This window comes from Sycon ciliatum, chromosome 4, assembly GCF_964019385.1.
Source record: "Sycon ciliatum chromosome 4, ocSycCili1.1, whole genome shotgun sequence".
Classification (NCBI taxonomy): domain Eukaryota; kingdom Metazoa; phylum Porifera; class Calcarea; order Leucosolenida; family Sycettidae; genus Sycon; species Sycon ciliatum.
In genome coordinates, this window is record NC_088646.1 from 36,499,286 (window position 1) to 36,506,834 (window position 7,549).

Sequence of the window (7,549 nt, forward strand, 5' to 3'; positions counted from 1 at the left end):
TTTGAAATTCTCCGTGAAGTCCAAATTTGAAATTGCTCGCAGTGGACATAGTTTGATGCGCTCCCCATGATAGCAAGCGAATGGCCGAGGGCCCTCTTGATTGGTGTGAGTTGCCAGTATGATGCAAGCCAGATATGGATTGATCGAAGAAGGATAGATTTACCATCACTGTGGATAAGAGTCATACTGTAGCTCAGTTGGTTAGAGCATTGCTCGCGAATAGTAAGGTCCCTGGTTCGAGTCCCGGTGTTGTGACTGATGATTTTTTCTTTCTTTCATATCTGGCTTGCGAGTGTTGAGTTTCGGAGAGAAAAGAGCAGTACGTGGCATGTGGCCTCTAATTTCCTAAAACTTTGAAATTCTCCGTGAAGTCCAAATTTGAAATTGCAATTTGTATTTGCTCGCAGTGGACATAGTTTGATGCGCTCCCCATGATATCAAGCGAATGGCCGAGGGCCCTCTTGATTGGTGTGAATTGCCAGTATGATGCAAGCCAGATATGGATTGATCGAAGAAGGATAGATTTACCATCACTGTAGATAAGAGTCATACTGTAGCTCAGTTGGTTAGAGCATTGCTCGCGAATAGTAAGGTCCCTGGTTCGAGTCCCGGTTTTGTGACTGATGATTTTTTCTTTCTTTCATATCTGGCTTGCAAGTGTTGAGTTTCGGAGAGAAAGGAGCAGTACGTGGCATGTGGCCTCTAATTTCCTAAAACTTTGCCTCTAATTTCCTAAAACTTTGAAATTCTCTGTGAAGTCCAAATTTGATATTGCATTTTTTCTTGGTTCATGTAAAAGTTGCACCTTATCTCTACATGCCCATTTTCTTGTCCCTTTCCCATATGCAACAGGCCTTCCCACCTATCGCTGGTCCACGCCGCCACTCCCCAATGCCATCGCAAGACGCACCCCGCAGCACTTGATGGTACCATTACCGGCTGTTCCAGGATCTCCCAATCTGACCGTTGAATTCGGCAAATTTGGCGCAAATTATTCCCAGCTGGTCAATACGTCAGTCAGCCGAATAGAAGGGATTGTAAACTTGAGGTCCAGTCGCCATTACAAGGTTCGCGTGTCAAGTCCTGCGGCTTACGGAATCTTTGGTCAAGCTGCTTTCTCCATGGAAGCAGTATTCTATATTCCCAGTAAGTACAGGTCACACACACGCACACACACACACACACACACACACACACACACACACTCACACACACACACACACACACACACACACACACACACACACACATACACACAAACGTGCACACACACACATATACACACACACACACACACACACACATACACACACAAACTTACTGGTCCTTGTTGCTCACTGCCAAAACTGGTCACATGGGTCTCCCCGGGAGAAGGGAGAGAGACTCAAAGGAATCTTGGAAAGATGACTCAATTGGCTATTGAACCACCCAACGGCCGACACCTTCCGAAATTCCCAAAACTCTGGGTGGATTTGAAAATGATCCCACTTATGGGCTCACCACGTCTCAGTAAATGGGTGAGGACAAGGTAAAGGAAAAGGATTGACGGCATCAAGGTATCCGTCCCGGGATCCAACTGCAGTTACCCGGCCTGCCCCCAGTGAAGGTAATATTTGCTACTAGGGTGGGTAGCTAAATCAGAGTGGATCTGATAAAAGCTTCACTAGCACCATTGATTACACAAGAGTTAATCTAGCCAGAAGCAGTCCACGGTCAACAGGTATGTATACTTCAAAAAGAAAGAACATGAACCCTGAAACCAACAAATGCAGCAGATACAACAGTACACCTTCAAGCAACTGACCCTGTTGGCAACAGACCGAACACAACCAGGCATAAGTGTACCCACCAACCAAACTAGCTGGCACACAAACACACACACACACACGCACACACACACAAACACACGCACACACACACACACACACACACACACAAACACACACCCATACACACGCACATGCACATGCACACGCACATGCAAACATACACACACACACACACACACACACACATGCACATGCACATCCACGCGCATGCACACACGCATGCTTACACACACACATACACACACATACACACATATACACACATACACACATGCATGCACGGAAATATATACGTATTTGTGCACGCACACACGCACGTACGAATGTATGGACGCCCACACATATGCTCACACATACATACACGCACACGCACACATACACACACCCTCACACACATGTGTGCTCACGCATATACAATTGCTCAAAGTCAATTCTTTTGTCGTCAGTCCTCTTCGGGACAGATACGAGAATAACAACAAGAATATACATATCCAGTTCCGGGCATTTCGGTCTACCGGACACCCTTTCGGTGACTGTCAGTGGTAATGAACATCACCACCACCACCACCACCACCACCACCGCAACCACCATCACCACCACCACCAACACCACCACCGCCACCGCACCCGCCGCCACCACCACCACCACCTGATTAGGGTGCTTATCAGAGGGGAAACGTATTTGGAAAATCTACGTGGAAGTCAACTTTGTAATTATTGATGTGGCCTTTCATGCAACTATACACAGGCGATGTTTTGTACCATTGGCGCTGCTCAGAAATAAACCTGTCATTATAATCCAAATCTCCTTAAAAACTTGACACTAGAGCGGCGGAATCGAGAGTTAACGGTCCAAAAAAGCAAGAACGGATGACGTCTTTCAGCTCCAAAACAGGGCCCCGGGTTTGACGCTGATGCACCATTGACGCTTATATTCACTTTGAAAATTTAAGCAGACGGTCAGTGTATTGTTGTGAACGTCAACTTTGTAATTATTGATGTGGCCTTTCCTGTGGACGGCAGATTGGTGCAACTACATGGGACGCTATATTTACGACAACAATGTTATTAATAATGACTGTGGATTTTCACGTTGCACATGTATGGTGAGTAACTATTCATTTTTATTACCAGTGAACTGTTTAATAATATCTTAATATGGGCCGCGGTCAGCTAAAACATTACTTTGGGTTTTCGAACAAAAAAAATGGAGAAATGACGTAATGAAAACATGTTTTTGTTGAGCCCGTTTATGCTCCCCTTCATTCATGAACCGGTGGCGATCATCATCTCACATTCTTTCAAACACTTGTTTGGCCGTCTAGTTCAAGTAGTTCAAGTAGCTGTCAAGCAAGCACTGACAATATCCGTGTCCAGTGATACTAGAGCAGCTCGTAGGGCCAGACGATCGCTTGGCCAGGGCTTGGTCAGGCTGTCAACAAGGCGGGCGTGGCAGCGGGTCTGCTGAGCGACGAATTTTTTCTTGGATCTGATGTTGATGTTGACAACAAGCTGAATCGTCCCCAGTAGTGAAGAAGCCTTGCGGGCGAGTACATTGGATGACGAACTAACTTGCGACGTTACATACCGCTCACTGCGCTCAGCTCTCTTGAGCCGTATGACGCAGTGTCGGGAGTACAGGTGACGATCAAAATTGTCACTGTCAGATTCAAAAGAGTATCATCGCGGCAAGTGCAACAACATCCCCCCCCCCCCCCTTCCCCAGAGGATCGTGGTGCTTTCCAGGAAAAGCTTGGTCCATGACTTAGAACTGATGTCGTTGACTTGCTCAAAAACTTTATCCATTGTATTGTGCTCCTCCACAAAAGCCACTTGTGTATCTGTGTGTCCGACTGTATGAAAACTGTAATTTTCTATTTCAAAGTACAATAATTTGAAAGCGGTATTTGGGGGACTTTTAGACTACTTTGGGGCCTTCAAGAGGTCAAGTAATTAGTTACGTCCCAAAAACTGTTTTCACGAGAAAACAAAATTTGAAAATTTCACTCTAAGACATGCTTCAGCTGGTTGCAACCCATAATGGCTATGCCCATGATTAACTGTAAAAATGGGGCTCCAATGTGGGAGGCTAGCACACATTCCCATCGAAAAAAACTCCAACCGAAAACGACACCCCATCAGCGGGTCAGAATGTATTATTGTTATCAGCCTTGTCGCTTTGACTTCACCAGGCAAGCTTGGCTAGTCTTCGCTCAGGTCAAGTGGAACGAAGAATGAGGAACAAGCGGGGTTAATGACGTGCTTATACGCATGCAACTGCAGAATAGGCAGCACAGATAATATCAAAACAGTCTGAAAACTGCAGGTCAGAACGCATAGTTAATGCACTAATAAGCGAAGAAGCTGGTAAAGCGCCTATGTGGATGCAAGCAATTATGGAGTTGTTTGCTAAAACTTAGGTGGAAGCACTCATTGTTCCTGCAGACTAGGATTGCAACTCGACTTACTCATGACTGCCCATCCAGACAACAGGAGGACTTCCTTGAATCTTCCAACAGGGAACGCCTTCACGAAAGCACCACTCCTTGCTCTGGACACAGGTCATGGTGTGCGTGGATGCAATCTTATAATGCCATCTTCTTTCTCGTTGCATCTTTTCTACTCTACAAAGTACATGTTATACCTGAAATGTACACACCCAGAGACAAATAGGGCCGCATGGGAGATGGAAACGAATAAGTTTGACACAGGCGACGTTTTGCACCATTGGCGCTGCTCAGGTAACTGTAGTGGAGGAACAGAAAGGTGAAACGGTGGCCAGTCAGAAATTTGAAGAAGGGCTTAGGCTGCATGCAGCTTCGTCTCTGAAATAAGGAATCCGTGTGGAAACACCCTTCCTATAGCACTGCACATCCAAACCAGGTCCTTAAGGGCCTGGTCAAACTGAGGCAAAAACAAAACAAACCACTGATTATAATGCCACGGAAACCTGATGCCAGAGCGGTGAAATCGAGAGTAGACGCTCCAAAGAAAAGGAAGCAAGAACGGACGACGCTTTTCCGCTCCAAGACAGGAGTTTAACGCTGACACGCCATTGACGCTGATATTCACTGATTTTTCATCTCGATATCGAGGAACTAATTGGCCACGGACAACAACAAAACTCATAAGGATGGTTGCAAAGATTGCACTGAAGGTGTTCGCGATGACTGAGGTGAGGGAATTTGATGTTGTTCGTGGAGATTGCCGCTTGACGCTTGAAATGTGTTTTGGTTTCCATTCTCTATCGCCTACCTACCTTCGCAATGCATATACTTCCTTCTTCGTCTTTACTTAAATGAAGCACCCAAACCACGGTTCCCACTAGCCACCGTTTCTCCCGGTTTATTGCACCCACGCTGATTGATAACACATAGTACTGCCTCTCTCTGATGGGCTACGGCCATCGTGAGAATAAAGATAATAATTCTCCCCCCTGTCCAGCGTGGTCACGATTCTAATCTTGAACGATTTTCTTTTTTCGTCAGGGACGAACAATTTGCCGTAGTCTGACCAGACCTTTACTACAAGATGCTTTGGCACATGGCCATCATCAGGTGATAAGAACAATCATTGTTCAGTTACCTGATGATGGCGAAGTGCTGAAACGCTGCGAAATAACACAACTCGTTCGGATGTGCAGCACTAAGGGAATGGGTGTGTCCATCCAAATTCCCTATTTCCCTATTTCAGTAAAATATCTGCGGGCAAAAACATTGAAACAATAATGCCTGGGTTTGTACAACACTCAATAGGATACCATTGAAGTTGAAGTAGGGTAACACAGTCATGCACAAGCAATTACCGTAAAGTACCGCCTGAGCGCCCAGTCTCGCGTGAGCGCCCCACCTTGATTTCACAGCCCAGGAAAGGAAAATCGTATGGCAGAGTGCAATAAAGTTTGTACGGCGTGAGAACCTTAGTATGCTAAGGTCAGACTTGGCCAGAGCTCGTGTTCGCTTGAAGGTGAATTGAGTACGGATTGACTGCAGAACGCGCAATAAGTGTAATAGGTTCGTGTAATAATATTATGACTTACTGGCAGGACACCACCCGCACAATACTACTGCGAAAGGACGAGATGGTGGGGTGCTCCTACGGTGGTATCATTGCATTGACTGTGTTGGATTTACATCTAATAGCTAGCAGCATGCTTAGGCTAGGCTAAACCACACTGAGCTAGTAACCGTTGGGTGTCTCAGTACTTCCTACCAGTGTGGTGCCTTGTTGTACCACTCTCTAGCTGTATCTCTTTTACTGAAGTATTTTTTAAGTGTCACCAGCAAATCCTAGATATTATAGGATTAGGTTTCTGGCTAAAGGATTTGGCTAAAGAACCTATGAAAATTGATGAAATGGTTTCATGAAGTGTTTGGAACTGTTTCCTTATACATCCGTAGGAATAATCCAACCTTCAAGCAGATCGGCCAATTTTCGGGGTGAAGCTTCTGCTGCAGTACGGTTAAAAGCAATATGCCAAACTGTGGTAGTGCTCCCCAATCAATCACAAACTTCTATTCATGGTATCTGTGTACTTATTCAGCATACTAGGCATTCTATATTACTTTCCCTGCCAGTTCTATCATCATCTGCATCCATTACAACACTCTGGATAATGCAGAATACTCAAATCCTATATATATATAGGATCCAAGAAAAAACTGACAGGTCCTCACTAAAACGGCCCTATAAGTCAAGTGATAATACTGGCACTCTTGAAAACTTCTGAATAGAACCTACTGATACTGCCCTAACACCTAACAATGCAATTTAGGAAAACAACTTATCCCGGGCAGAAGCATGATCAGGATTAATGGAAATTTTTCCAAAATCCGATATATAGGATTTGACAGTTTAAGAGATATTATGTGGTTAGTTTGGTGGACAGTTAGTCGTAACGTGTAAACACATTTTGTCCTTTTTTCAGCCATGAGCCATTAAGGCATTACAGTACTTTTATTGTTCTTCTCTTTTTGCTGATTGCGGACAGAGCGGAGTGGCCTATTGCCCCCACAATCCAACATGTGAAAAGCTAGTCTGTTCTCAAGAAACGAGAGGTTGCTGTGGAGCATGCGGCATTCAAAGTAAGGTCTTTTGCACAAGACAATTTGTTGTTGTTATTATTATTTAACTTGGATGGCTAGCCAATAAAATTATTGTGAAAAGAAGAAGGACAACATGTTACAAGTTATGACTAACTGTCCACCAACGTACCCAGATCTTATACAGTCAGCAAATTGGAAGGTTGTTGGTTTGCGCCTTGGAGAAGTGTTTGAGCTAGGTGTCAGGTTGTCGAATGTCTCAGCACTCCTTATCAGTTTTGTGCCATTTTGTCGCACTCGCTGACTGTATAAGATCTGGTTACGTTGGTGGACAGTTCGTTAAAACTCGTAACATTTTGTCCTTCTTCTTTTCACAGTTATTATTATCATGATTATTGTAACTCGGATGGTGAGTAGGGTTTTCCACATTATGTTTTGCACAATTTTTGCATCTTTGGGGTAAAAATGAATCCCAGGTATAAAAATGCATCTTTCATGATTTTTGCCAGATTTTCTTCAAAAACTACACGTTTTGCAAGAGTTGTGTATTTAAAGCTACAACTGTAAAGCCAAAGGTATTTTTCTAGTGCTGGCAAGACTTGCCGGTGTGTACCAGCACCTGACACTCTTGAAACACGAAAGAAAGTCCAACCCGTATTTCCATTGGAGTTCCAAATC